Below are 15,186 nucleotides of genomic sequence, written 5' to 3'. Positions count from 1 at the left end.
TTCACCTTCCTTAAAGAACCACATAGCTTAGCTCTGAGTCGTTTGGACCTTCACGATAAAAGTTCCTCAACATATTTCCCCTAAGGCTGATCCAAGTGGCATGCCAATAAAAGGAAAACTCATCTAGATTGGCATTAGATCAGCTGCCATTATATTCTTTATGTTATGCTAGATGATACAGGAAATGTAAATTAGAAAATATCAAATATTTTATTTATATAAAGTATCAACATGTTATTTGCATAAAATAAGAAACAGGGGTTTCCTTGTCTTCAAGGAGCTACCTCCTGTTGAGGGCAGCGGAAAGAGACTCTTTGCCTAGAAATTGGTAAATCAGTCATATTTCTCTTCTCCCTTCAGTCTGTTGAGTATGCCTCGTAGCCTCCCACCACTAGGACGTTGAACATGCTTTCCAATGCCTGCATCACCATCCCTGCATACACGTCTGCCCTCTCTCAAAATACAACCCTCTTTACCCCAGGGTGTCCTTTACTTTATTGAGCCCTACCTTTCTTGTAAATCTCAGCTTAAATATTAATTTTTTCAGGAGGCCTTTCTTAAGGCCCTAGAAGGTGAGATTCCTCTACAAGGTGTTATCATAGCATCTTGTATTTTCCCCAGCATAATGTCATCACACTGGGCTGGAATTACTCACTTGATGGTCTGCTGTGCCAGCCAGATGGCAGGTCCTCAGAGACAGGGGACCACGGCTGCCTTACTCAGACTGACCCAGTAGACTTGCTGTCTGCATCCTCTGGCACAAGTTACACAAAGCCACAGCCACCTGTCTTCTTGAAAATGTTCTTGGGTACGCATGCGCTCTGAGGGCTGACCCAGAGACCTGGTTTTGTGGAGAAGGCAGAGAGAGGACTGAGCATTTCCAGTGACTCGCGAAGTCTCAAGCAAGAAGGAGGTATTCAATAAACATTTGTTAAAAAATAAATATGATGAAGAATAAACAAATGAGGGGCACCTGGGTGGCTCAGTCGGTTAAGCACCTGCCTTCTGCTCAGGTCATGATCCCAGGGTCCTGGGATCGAGCCCCGCATCAGGCTCCCTGCTCAGCAGGAAGGCTGCTTCTCCCTCTCCCACTTCCCCTGCTTGTACTCCCTCTCTATCTCTCTCTCTGTCAAATAAATAAATAAAATCTTTAAAAAATAAGAATAAACAAATGAATGAAATTATCACAGCTAATCAGTGCCCATCAGAGAGCCGACTACAAGTACAATAACACTCAGCAAAAAAGAAGTGAAAACCCAGCCTTGTGCTTCTGCCCTTGATTTGGCTTGGTTGGGTGTTTGGAAACAGAAAAGCTGGCCACTTTTTGTGACTTCAATATTCTTCACTCAAAAAAGATCCACCCCCCATTTTGTTTATTTGTTTGTTTGACTGACTGCTCCATTTGCTCCCCACGGAGCCTCCAATCCATCCCCAGGCCTACGTCACCAAGGAGCATACCATCTCCACTGTCCTCCTCTAGAATGTCCAATGCAAGGCAGAAGGTGAGAACCAACTTAGCAATGTGTCTGCATTCGGTCAGTAGCAAAGGCTCCATAAGTTTCTCTCTAAGAAGCAGGCTAAAATTAAAAGAAGAGGGGAAAAAGACAAAGCCTAGACACAACTGTTAATCAGGAAGAGATAGATGTTCTCTTACTGAAGTCTTGGTTGGGTGGTCCCAGGTATGAGGAGGGGACAATGGTCATCATGCAGGGAAGCACACTCTCCCTACCATTGCTCTTTCCGAGCGTTTGTCTGTGGGGCTAGGGGCCCCCATCCAAGCCTCTCACCCCGGGACCTGGATTGTGCCACTGATGGGATAACTTCTTGTTGGTTCTTGGAGGTCCCACCTTCAATGCATTATTTATTCCACAAATATTTATTGAGACTGGGAATTTAGTGGTAAACAGAACAAACATGGTTGTCGTCTTCATGAAATTTACTATCTAGTGACTGGCACAGATCATAAAATAATACTGCAGATAATAAACGCAGAATTACGGACTGTGATGAATGCCAGGAAGAAAAGGTATAATGTGTTATGGGAGATTGTAATGAGAAAATGTGTTAAATTAAGGGATGATAGAAAGCTTCTCCAAGGAGCCAGGAACCTAGAAATGAAGGGGTTTAGCCACTAAAAGACAAGGGACATCGTGGTTCAAGCAACAGGAAGAACTTGTGGGAAAGCTCTAGGTGGGAAGCAGTGTAGTGCCTTTGAAGACATGGAGGAAAGCCAAGGTGGAAAGAACTTTTGGAGAGAAGGTGCAAGGAAAGCTTGAGAGATGGGCAGAAACCCGACCTCCTAAGACTTTGTAGGCCCTGTTAAAGATGTGGGTTTCCTACTGCTGGTGATGATGTGGAGAAAAAGGAACATCGTGCACTGCTGGTGGGAATGCAGACTAGTGCAGCCACTCTGGAAGACAGTATGGAGGATCCTCAAAAAATTAAAACTAGAACTATGCTCTGATCCAGTAATCACACTACTGGGTATTTACCCAAAAAGTATGAAAACAATTTGAAAAGATGTATGCACCCCTATGTTTATCACTGCATTATTTATAATAGCCAAATTATGGAAGCAGCCTAAGTGTCCATCAACAGACGGGGGGATAAAGAATATATTACACACACACACACACACACACACACACACACACACACAGGAATGTTACTCAGGCACAAAAAAGAATGAAATCTTGCCATTTGCAACAACATGGATGGAGCGACAGTCTATTACGCTGAACAAAATAAGCCGGAGAAAGACAAATGCCATCTGATTTCACTTGTTTGTGGAATTTAAGAAACAAAACAAAAGAATAAAGGGGAAAAAAGGGACAAGCCAAAAACAGATTCTTAACTATAGAGAACACAAAGATGGTGACCAGAGGGGAAGTGGGGGGGGGGATGAGGGCAAACAGGTGAAGGGCATTAGGAGTACACTTACCTTATTGAGCACCAAGCAGTATGTGGAATTGGTGAATCACTATATTGCACACCCGAAACGAATATAACATGGTATGTTAGCCCCATTGGAATTAAATTTTTTTAATTAAAAAAATTAAAAATAAAAATAAATAAAAACCAAGTTCCTAGAAACAGGGACTAGATTGATGGTTACCAGGAGCGAGGGTTTGGGGGAAATGGGGAGATGATGGTCAAAGAGTATAAACTTCTAGTTAGAAGATGAGTAAGTTCTGGGAATCTAATGTGCAGCCATGTGACTTGTTAACAATACCGTACTATGTACTTGAAAGTTGCTAATTAAACTGACACAATGCTATCTGTCAATTATGTCTCAATAAAGCTGAGAAAAATGTAAAATTAAAGTATTTATACTTGCAAAAAATAAAAAAAGAGGTGGGTTTTCTACATTAAAAAGTTTTCGGGGGACGCCTGGGTGGCTCAGTTGGTTGAACAGCTGCCTTTGGCTCAGGTCATGATCCCAGCGTTCTGGGATCGCGTCCCACATCAGGCTCCTTGCTCGGCAGGGAGCCTGCTTCTCCCTCTGCCTCTGCCTGCCTGTGCTCTCTCTCTCTCCCTCTCTCTCTCTGACAAATAAATAAATAAGAAAAAAAAAGTTTTTGGCAGTGGACTGATCTGAAGGTGACTTTGGGGGTGCCAGGGTGACTCAGTCAGTAAAGCGTCTGGCCCCTGATTTCAGTTCAGGTCATGATCTCAGGGTCCTGGGATCGAGTCCCATCTTGCGTTCTGTGCTCAGCGGGAAGTCTGCTTGGGATTCTCTTCCTCCCTCTGCCCCTCACCTCCCCTCTCTCTCTCTCAAGATAAATAAATAAAATCTTTTTTAAAAAGGTGACTGTGGCTGCCCAGGAACAGATTAGAGGGAGGATGGGAAACAACATAAGGAGATCGGGCAGGACCATTCTGCCCTGGATTAAGTAGGAGACCCGCACTGGACCAAGGGTGGTGGACGCCGAGGCAGAAAGTAGATAAACTGAAGGTGTACTCTGAGACGGAGTCGGCCGGATCTCTCTCTCCAGGGAGCTGCCAAGAGTCGCCAGGTCAGCCTAAGCAACAGGTGCCAATGTTCCAAGTGACTCTGCTCAGTGAGAATCCGGCGGTGATGAGGCTGTTAGCGAAGCCGCCCAGCTCCACCTCTGCCCCAGTCTGGTTATTTTGGTCTTATAGACACGGCCTCAATCACCATCCCCTTCTATCTATAGACTCAGTGTCAATTCTGGTTTACCGCGGGCCAGATCTTTTCATCGACTCAGCTCTGTGGGAGAAGAGGTTCTCTCCAGGAGCAACGCAGGGACAGAGCCTGGCCACAGAGTTATAAAACTGGGGGTGGACGAGCACGATACAAGAGAGCGGGAGTTTTTAGAACATGAATTTTATGGTTTGGATTCTAATTTGTGGATCTCTCTTCCCCAGCAGAAGGACTTGGCTGCGATGCTGAAGTCAGCAAATCGTCTGCTCCGTGCAGGCGCCGTGTCCATTTCAGAATGTTTTCTATGGATTTTTTCCCACGTCATCTATTAATTACCTAATTACATCGTCTAATTATGGGATTCTTCATGTATTTACACTGATTACGTAATTGGGTGCAATTACACTAATTAGGTTAATGATACAGGATAACAGACTACAAATTGCTTTAAAGGGACACTGGGAAGGCTGGTAGGCCAAAAACCCTTTGGGGGTAGGTCGGGATCTGTCTATTAGCAGCTTAGAGCTTCCCTCTTCCTCGTCCTCATCCTGACTTTTGGATCCAGTCTAGAGAACCATGTGGGTAAGTTGGCAAAACTGTTGCCCAAGACCCGGAGACCCAGGACGAAGCTATGGTGAAGGCACAGTGTGTAGGTAACCCCAGGCTCCCCACCTGTGGTGGACAGTATGATGCCTCCTCACAAGGAAGCCTATGCCCTAACACCCAGAACCTGTACCTATATCCCCTCACCTAGAAAAAGGGACTTTGCAGACATGATTAAGGGTAAGGACCTTGAGATGAAGAGAGTCTCCTGCATTATCCAGGTGGACCCAATCTAATGACACGAGTCCTTAAAAATGGAGAATCTGCCCTGCCTGGATCAAGGAAAGACAACAGTGGGATGCAGAAGCATCACCTGGAAGATGGCATGAGAAGGATTCCACATCCCACTGCCAGTTCTGAGAAGGGGGAGACCATGGGCAAGGACCAGAGAGAGGCTTCTAGGAGCTCAGGCCAGCCAGGAAACGGGGACGATAGTCCTACAACCCCATGGAACTGAATTCTGCCACCTGTATGAACAAGGAAATGGATTCTCCCCTAGAACCAGCAGAAGAAATGCGGCCCTGCTGAGTCTTGATTCCACCACAAGACACCCCTGTCGGACTTCGGACCTGTAGAACTATAAGATAATAAACTTCTGTTGTTTGAGCAACTATGTTTATTGTAATTTGTTACAGGAGTTATGGAAAACTCATGCGCTCCAGACTCTGTTCCTTCCCTGCCCCACACTCACTTCCTTGGTGTTTGTTAAGCATTTCCTCTTACCCGCTGTCTCTCTTATCAACGCCTGTGTTGGAGGGTCTGACCGCAACCTTATCGGGTGATATGAACTTACATTACTGTTACCACCTCCAGTGACATCTGCCTCCTGTTTTAGCTCTGTGTAATCAAAGATTTTGTCCGTAACAGTGGAGGGAGAGCCCACCCTCAAGCTCAAACCGATAGTGTTTCAAATCCCAGCTCCGCTACTTACTTGCTCTGCGGCCATATAAGTGGGGACAGGGAGGAGGCTTCAGTTTCCTTGGATCTACCTCACAGCTTGTAACTAACACGTAACAGGATCAGGTATGTGAAGTGCCAGTGCCGGGAACAATGGCTGGCACAGATACAATGTTTAAAGATTTCCTTCCTTCCTTTGAGAAGCAACCAGGACCTCAGTGACCAACTTTGAGAAGAGAGCAGGGGAAAGTCCCTATGTAGAAGAAGGCACAAGATAACGTAAAACAAAATAAAATGCTGGACGATCTATTTCCTGTCACCTCAGAACCACCAGCAGATGGAAAAGAAGTGTCCTATCACCTTAAAGGAAGTGGGGCGGTGGAAACCACTCAGAAGCACCTGCTACCCCAGTCTGTTTCTGAGTGTGTAACAAAGGAGTGTGGGTAGAGACAAGGAGGTGGGGTTGTCTCCTCCGTTCTGCCTCTTGCTCGCTGGCCTTGAAGACAGAGAGGGAGAAGACAGCTGAGGCTCTGGATTCCTAGCTATGACTCTCGGCCATTTTTAGAACATCTGACTCTAAGCGGTCCCTGGGAATATCTGTGCGAGCTGCTGGCAGACAAGGGGAAGAAGTGTACAGAAATATAATAATAGTAGCAGCTAACCCTTATACGGCATCTGCTCTGTAGACTGCATTTTATATAAATTCAATCATTGAGTCCTCCCAGTAACCTTTTGGGGAACGTGAGTCTACTACACTCATGTGCACTGACAGTTGAAGAAACCCAGGCACAAAGAAAGGAAGGAATTATCCCAATGGTATCAGCTGGAAGGTGGCAGTGCTGGGATTCGCACTCGGGTCAGCGGACCCTCGGGCAATGCTGCCGCCAGTGTGTCCTATCCTGACCCAAGAGACAGGGTTAAACAGGAGGGGTTAACTTCTCAATGGTGACTTTCCTGTGTCTCTCAGCAACATCACAGCCATTCAAAGGTTTTCATAATCAAGTAGTCAGGCCCAGAGTCTCAGTGTCATCCAGTCCCTTGAGCCGATCTAACCAACTTTCCGGAAGTTTGGTCCAGGCTAGGATGGGAGCAGCGTCCTTGGAGTCAGACCAATCCTGCCTAGAGTCCCACCTCAGTTACATCCTAGCCGCGAGGGCTGGAAAGACTGCTTCACCTGAGCTCTTACAGGGAAAACCCACACAGTGATCCCTTAAAGGCGAAGAGGGATTCTCGCCTATTCGTGAAGGTTTTAGGTGAGTCATAAGCACTGTCCATGGCAATGAGCCTTCCTGTTACAATCTGAGGATGGCCACGACACCTTCCACCACCACCACCCCTCCCCCACAAAATATTAGATTGGGTCTGACGCCTTCTCTGATTTTCAGATCTGAGTCCACACTTTGAGTTAGGATATCAGCCATGTGAAAATGCAGACTTCTGGAATAGCTACACACACCATGCACTTCTTAGTTATTGACATAACGTGAATTAGCTGATAAACATCCACTTTTGATGTGGTAATTCTTCAAGTCAGAAAGCAAGGATGAGAATAATACTAAGGCCCATCTATCCTACAAGGGTTACTTTGAGGCACTTATGAGACAATGCAGGTGAGTACAACCGAATTTCAATTCTGACAGCTCTTAGGCGGCACCTCCTGTATACCAAGGACATGGAAAGCACTGTTTCTGAGCCAAATAGGTATTCTTTGAGTTCTCCTTTTTGGGGAATTAATCTAAGCTAAATGGAGATTAAAATGTTAAAATGAAGAAGGAGAAATAACCCACATGCATATCTCCATCTTTGAATGTGTCCCAGTGTTCTGCAACTATCAAGTTCAATGCCTTTTCCATCTGAGCCTCTGGACTGTTTCTTGAGGTCAAGGCCTAGGTCATGTTTAACTTCCCAGTAAATAACAAATTGCTTGACACACAGCAGGTGCTCAATTAAGTATTCACTGAATAAATGAAAGAACTAAATAAAAGAATTTCTCACCAAAAATTTCACTGTGATCTTTATACTCCTCCCAGTTCCCATGTGAGGACTGTGGGAGCATCTACCATCCACTCCCCGGTGCTCTCATTTCCAGGGTGGCTGTGCAGCTCTCCCCCACGCCTGCCTTCACAACCACACCTGTCTCCACCAGGAGCCGCCCTCATTTCTCCTCTTTGTCAAAGTGGCCAGCATTCCTGTGCTTCTTCCTGGCATCAGAGCTCACACACTGGTGAAATCACTTACTGCTACCTCATTAGCTATGGCTGCTACCTGGGATTCCGCACACAGCCATCACCCAGCCTTTACTGATCGGCCGTTTCAGGACTGAGCAGAACGATTTCACTTTCAACGGATTAATTGTGTAGGGAGAGGGCTTCAAGACGACAGAGCATCCATTATATTCTCTAAGACAAAACCTAGGTCACCCTGGCAAATACTACACCCATACAGATGTGCACTTAAAGCAGATGTTCATGCAGACAAGCCTGAGCTGTTAACAGGATTGCCATCTCCTTGAGGATGTCCTGTTTTGCAAATGACTTCCCATGTTTTTTGGGGGGGTGGGCAGGGGTTTGGGAAGATGAAGGAAGGGAATCCTGAATCCTCATGAAGCAAACATTTTCATTCATCTCCTCCGCTCCATTTTGGCTGTTGTCACAGAGCTGGCAAATGGGGACTTGGCCAACGTCCTGAACAGGGAGAAGATTCAAGGACCATCCGGTTATACGGACTGTATGGACTCAAAGAACTCTGCCTAAACAGATTCTCTAGGCCACAGCTTTTCAGACTATTTCCCTCGGAGTCTCAGCGATCTGAGAAGCTGCTTAAAGGGCTCCTGGCAGGTGGAAGGGAGTAGGAGCAGCAGAGCTATGGACTCTTGGTCCATCTCTCTTGCCGACTGCCACCACCATGTTTATCTGTGACATATGAATTATAAGGCATTTGGGGGGAAATATGTTTTCCTGCGTAAAAATACTTTAAACTGTGAATCCAGACGGTATGCAGAATGGTTAGCTGTACCTCTAAACAGGTTGGGTTTTGGGGTTTTTTTTGTTTTTTTTTTTTAAGATTTTATTTATTTCAGAGAGAGACCATGTGAGCAAGGGAAAGAGGTAGGGGAGACGGGGAGAAGCAGAAGGAGGGTGGGAGGGAATAGGGAGAAGCAAAGGAAGAAGGAGAAGCAGACTATGACTGATTGGGGAGCTCCCCGTGGGGATCAACTCCAAGCCCCTGGGATCATGACCTGAGCCAAAGGCAGATGCTCAACGCGCCAGGCACCCCAAACGACCTGGGTCTAAATCTGACTTGTACCACTTACTGGCTGTGTAACTGAGCCAAGCCCTCCCCCTATGCCCTGATTCCGATCCCTTCTCTCGTACACAAGGATTTTGATCCTTCCATTATTTCCTCTCTCCTATATCATCATTTTTTTCCTTACCTGCATCATCTCCTCAACATATAAACATCCCCCCAAAAAAAAAAATCTCTTTTGATCACATACCTATCTCCCACAACTATCTTTCTTCTCCTCTCTCGTTTACAATGAGAGAGACTGCAGAAGAACTGTCCACCTGGCCCTCTCCATTCCCTTGTGCCCCATTAGCTCCAGAAGTCTCCTCTGTGTTCTCTGTCAGGAGCAACTGACAACAATTCAGCATGTCGCATTTGGCGAAAACCTTCTCTCACATGGTGTCCGCGACCCACTTTCCTCTTTGCTTCGGACCTTGGACACTGCTCTCCTCAGTGTCCCACAGGCTCCTCGCCTTCTTCTGGGTTTCCGATATTGGCCATGCTCCTACCCCACCCCTAGGATCTCTTTTTCTTTTCTAGTTACAATCGCACCCAATTCGTCTGCCCCGGTCCTGCAGATGTCAGCCTTACTTAAACAGGTAGATGGGCTTTGCCCACTTGGCGTGTCCAGAACTGAACTAGCTGCCTTCTTCCTCCAAACAAGCTCCTCTCCAAGCTTTCCCCATCAGTAGATGGCATCAGGAGGCTCAAAACCCTCAGAGACATCTTTGATTTCCTGTTCTCTCTCATGCCCACAATAACCTAGCAGTAAATGACGATGGCTTGACCTTCAAAGCATTACCCGAGGGGTGCTTGGGTGGCTCAGTCAGCAAGGCTTCTGAAACTTCTCCACGGCTCAGGTCTTGATCTCAAGGTCCTGAGTTCAAACCCAGCGTGGAACCTACTTAAAAACTAAATAAACAAACAAAATGTAACGCACATCTGAGTGCTTTTTACCGTCGTTGTCGTTTTTATCATTGGTTCAAACTGCCACCTCCCTCACGTGCCCTCCTACAGTAGCTTCCACACAGGCCCCTTCTGTCTCCTTGCTCGCTGGATCTAAACCCTCCCAGCAGTTGCAGATCACACAAAGAACAAGAGACAACATCTGTCATGTGGCCTCCCCTGTCCTCCCTGCCCCAAGCTCCAAATTCACCTCAGACTGCTAACCTCCTTACCCTCCTGACTGACCGTGAGGCTCCGGTGAGCACGCCTTGCTGACCCACAGCCCGTTAGCTCCCTTCCAGAGGAGGCTGGCCCGCACTCAGAGCAGGCCAGTTACTACCTTACCTTCCCACCTGCTCTGGGGTCTCTGTGACTTCAGGATAACTGACTTGGAGCTTAGCCTCAAGACCCCCCTCCTTGACTTGCTCTCACAGCCAGCTGGGGTTTAACTAGAGTGGCCCAGCCTGCCCCACCAAGGCTTGGCCCCAGGGAGTTAGTCATTTATCACACCTAATCACTTGGAAAAAATATAAACGGGTTCCTTTGAATTCATGAAGATACAGACAACTTTAGTGGTGACACGTGCCGATGATGTGGTTAAAAACATCTACGTACTTCTTGCCCATTCCTAGCACATGGGGGAGGTGAAGAGGTGGGAGGTTATGAGACAGACTTTGGCCATTAAAACCAAGCAAGTTAACCAAGTACACTAACGAAAATAAAACTGCTGTAGCACTCTATAACATGTACTAGACCCAGCAGGCCAAGTTCAAGCTCAGACCCCAATTCAGTTCAATTCCCTTGAAAGCTCTTACTCAAACGTGCTGATCCACCTTTCTGATTTTTACCTCTGCATTGCCACTAAAATTCTTTCAGGGAAGAACTCAAGTTTGGCCAATAAATCCAAGTTAATGACTTTGGTCTTGAAACCCAGGCATCCAACTAGCAGTCAGTAAATTAGAGAACAGTGATAAATAAATAAAGAAAATATCTGGAGGAACCTGTAACTAACTATTGCAATATAAATTAAAAACAAATTTCACTTCCACCTATCTCAAATCGGCATTTTGGGAATGAAATAATTGAACTTCGCAATTACCTCGTCTCGAACATGAATCACCCAGCACACTTCGAAGCAGCTGTTAGTTCCTGTTACTTCCAACACACAGTGAAAGCAACCAAAGTATCCTACAGAGGTAGGGTGTCTAACTCACGTCACGTGGAAAACGGGGTAAACTCAGAATGCCAGCCAACTACTCTGTAGTTATGGAATCAATCTGCCAAATGATGCAAGATGTAATTAACTAAATGCCACGTACATGGCACTGTGCATTCAGTAGGCACTCAATAAATTTCAAGGAATGAGTGAAAACAAAACACAAAACAAAATATAAGCTTGACTGTGACCCCCAATCCAATGTGCCATGCTGAGGCCCTAAAGACAAAGGGCTGAGAACTGGCATCCCACAAAAAACCTGGAGGGACAAGGTCTGCATGCAGCCTCAGCTCCGTTTCCTTCCTGAGGACAGGAACCGACTGCCCGTCAATGCCTGCTGAGGACCCTGATGCCCTGCTATTGAGAGACATGTAGTCAAGTGGACTTTTCTTCTGGCTCTTTCTCTGAAACATCAGGCAGGTAGAAGAAAGCACACAGACCACTGGGAAAGGGCATTTTTAAAGTAAGCTACTATAAACATGCTGGGCCTTTCTTTATAATAATTATTTGGGGGGGGGCACCTGGAGGGCTCAGTCGGTTGAGTGGCCGACTCTTGATTTCGGCTCAGGTCCTGATCTCAGGATGGTGAGTTCAAGCCCCACCTGGGGCTCTGCCCTCAGCCCAGAGTCTGCTTCAGATTCTCTCCCTCTCCCTCTGCCCTCCCTCCCCTTGCCTCACTGCTCCACTCACATGTGCTCTTTCTGTCTCTTTCTCTCTCTCTCAAAAAAAAAAAAAAAAAGATTAGTTTGGTGTTTCACTATGTTTTAATAGCTGCCTTAAACTACACAGCCATCCTTATCAGTTGTGAAAAAAAATCATAGCAAATTCCTTGAGGGAAAAACAGAGAATAATACATCCTATTTGAATCTCTCTTGGGGGATTTACAGGTGCCCATAAATACCCTTTGGCAACACCATTGAATCTGATGGTCACCCAATGACATTACTCAGACAAATGTCGTGGATATTCCCCTTTGGGGACTTTATCTGGTAGTCTACGGTGGACCTAACTTTTTTGTCCTCTTTTCACATAAAAAGCAGTTCCTGGCAACTTGCCCCTTGTGATTTGGAACCACGTTAGTTTCCTCCAGCTGGCTGGGGGCGGGGGGTGTTGGTTAGCCCCAAGAGCCTACCTCTAAGAGCGAATTTCCTCGCACTGTGATAGGGTCTAGCTGCTAATCACCTGTGTTCTGGTGAACATTTTATAACAAAAATGGCTCATTAGGCTAACAGGTGAGTCACATGATGAAAAAAACAAACAACCACCACAACCACAAAAACGCACTTAATTTAGCTGTTAGCCAGAAGATTTGTTTTGTTGGGTGCTTTATTGGGAGGTTTACAGGCACTTTTTATATCTGTTTTTATAGTTTCATAATCAAACAAATTGCTGTTAATTGATTTCGGAGGTTTTTGGGGGGAGCACCTAAAGCCAGCACCAGGAAGAACAAGACGGAACGTATGCAGTTTGAGAATGTGAGTGAAGCAGGGAGACCGTCCGCAAAGTAACAGGGACCTTTTCAATGGTTAGTCAGCATTTTGTGCTTTTCTCAAATCTGGTTTTAGTGAAGATGAATCCAGTGGGGGGTTATGGGCTCTTAAAGGAAAGCCGTCCGAATTTCAGAAACGTGTTGCCTTGCTGGGCTCTCCCTGCTGAGCTAGTGCTTCCAGCCCGTCCTTCAGGAGAATGGGCAGCCCCGTAAGGGTGTGGGATTCCTGCTGAAGGACAAAGTGAACCCGGACGCAGATGGCTCAAGTCCACGTGGAGAGCCAGCCTATTTTTAATCGGGCAGCTCAGATGTGACGTGTCTATGATTCTGCTTCTATTTGTGGAAACCTACAGCATCAGAGTGAAAGTGTTCCTGAGACTTTGCTGCCCTGCTTCTGCCCGCCCTGACACTGGTCAGGGGACTCGCTGGAGTAAGGGGTCCCCAGCTCCATGATTCCCTATTCGGTGATCACCTTCCCTAACCCTGAGACTCTGGCTCCAAACCTCTGCCACAGGAAAGGGATCAAATGCCCTGGGGACTGCTGGGGGCAGTGGAGCAGCCAATGTCCGTCCCCGTGACGCCTTGTGAACCTGTAAAGTAGAATACAAGAGATGATGAAGAGGGGAATTTGTGTAATTACTATGGAGAGAAGTCCCTTCCCGCACCCTCGCAGCCCTCCAGCTGGGGGTTGGGCACAGCCACCCCTGCAAGTCATCCGATCTGCCTTGAAGACTGAGCTGGTCACGCTTGTAGCTGCGCCATTTACCAAACTGAGGATCAAGCTTCCCATTATGTCAGGGCCCAGAGGGGACATATTTATTCCTTTGTTTGGCTCATCCGGATGATGAGTTTGCCTGCTCCGAGGGGAGGGTGGTCAGCCTTCTCGGGAGGCGAGCGAAGGGGCTGGGCGTCAGCAGTGCGCTCTGGCTGGGGCCTCGCCGAAGCGCTGTCGAGTCAAAGCTGTGTCCACTCCCAGGAGGACAAATGGTCGAGACCCTGACCTACCGGGAACGCTTCCAGCAAAGCTAATGGCATCGGATGCCATTGCCGGCTGTTTCCATCACTGTTGCAGCCTCCTGGTAGCTCCGACTCCGCTGGTGAAAATAGCTCCCCCGTCCCTCCCACGAGGGAGCCTCTATGGTCCGCAACTCGCGAGTCAGGCTGCGGTGGGAGAACCCGGGACCACGCTCTGGCACCACGTGACCCACCCCACGCGCGCGCGGCCACCGAACACACGTCCCCGCGCGCGGGCCAGCATTCTTTCCGATCTGGAAATTAAGGAAACTGCCTCCGAAGTCCTTGAGGGGAGGCCTGCTGTAAATAAAGAGCATGTTTAGTGTGGCTTCCCTGCGGCCTGGGTTATCACGTCCTTCTGCCATCCGTGTCACCCACGCCACACGCAGAATCAGGCTAGTTGCTAGACTGGGTGCCAGGCTGGGTGACCAGTTAGGGGAAGGAGCCGGCTCAGAGGCCGACTGGCAGGTTCGTAAATTTAGTTTCTAATTTTATGTATTTATTTCCTTTAAAGAAAAGAGGGAGAGAGGGAATACTCAGAGCCATGAAATCATTAAAACCAATTCCCTTCCTCTGGCCGCCCTCCCTCTGCGCGGGTGCGCGCGTGGAGCCACGGCGGCCGCTACAGAGCCATCCCGCGGTATTGATCCACATGTGGAAATTGGTATTGACTGCCGGCCGGCTCTGTGCACTTCCCCGGCTTTTAAAGATACAGCAGCTAGGTGATTTCACTTTGTACATGACAGAGCTCTGGAGACGTTGGCGGAACCAAACTCGAGTACAAATGAAAATTCGGGGCTTTGGATCTTGGTCCCCTACTTACCCCAAATGGGAGCCTAAAATGGCACAGGGTTGAGGGGGGGTGGCCTTTCCAGGGAGACAAAAGGACTGTTTGTGTGCACTTGGAATTCATCCTGAGCGCTGGGGAAGGGCTCAGCACAGCCCCAAACTTGTTACAAATCCTTGGAGGGTCGGAAAGCTGAACGAGGGGTGCGGTCTCCTCCTCAGAGATACTGTGTCAAAAACTTACTGCAAACTCGGTGACGCCAACAACACACATTAATTATCTCACACCTGGATAGGTCAGAAGTCCAGTAGAGTCTCACCGGGTTAAAATGAAAGTGTCAGCAGTACTGGTCCTTCCCAGAGCCTCTAGGGCGGACTCCTGCTCATTCTGCTTGGTGACCAAATTGAGTTCCTTAGGGTTATAGGACTGAGGTCCTGGTTTGGAGGGGCTGCTCACACTCCTGGCCTTGTGGCCTCCTTCTCCATCTTCAAAGGCCACCACTGGAAGCCAGATCCTTTCCATGTGGCATCTCTCCAACCCACTTTTTTGCCTTCCCGTTCCATTTTTCGGGACACGTGTGATTAGGTTGGGCTGACCAAAATAAGCCAGATAACCCCATTTCATCACGGCCCTTCACCTGCCCAGGCCCTCAACATCCCTTTGGCCACATAAGGTAACATATCCAACAGCAGGTTCTGGGGATTAGGACATGGGCATGCGTGGGGAGCCATCATTCAGCCCAGCACTCTCCATGTCTGTTTCAGGATAGTCCGGCAGAAATGAAA

The sequence above is a fragment of the Lutra lutra genome, chromosome 15 (assembly GCF_902655055.1).
Source record: "Lutra lutra chromosome 15, mLutLut1.2, whole genome shotgun sequence".
NCBI lineage: Eukaryota > Metazoa > Chordata > Mammalia > Carnivora > Mustelidae > Lutra > Lutra lutra.
Note: the sequence above shows the minus strand (reverse complement) of the source record.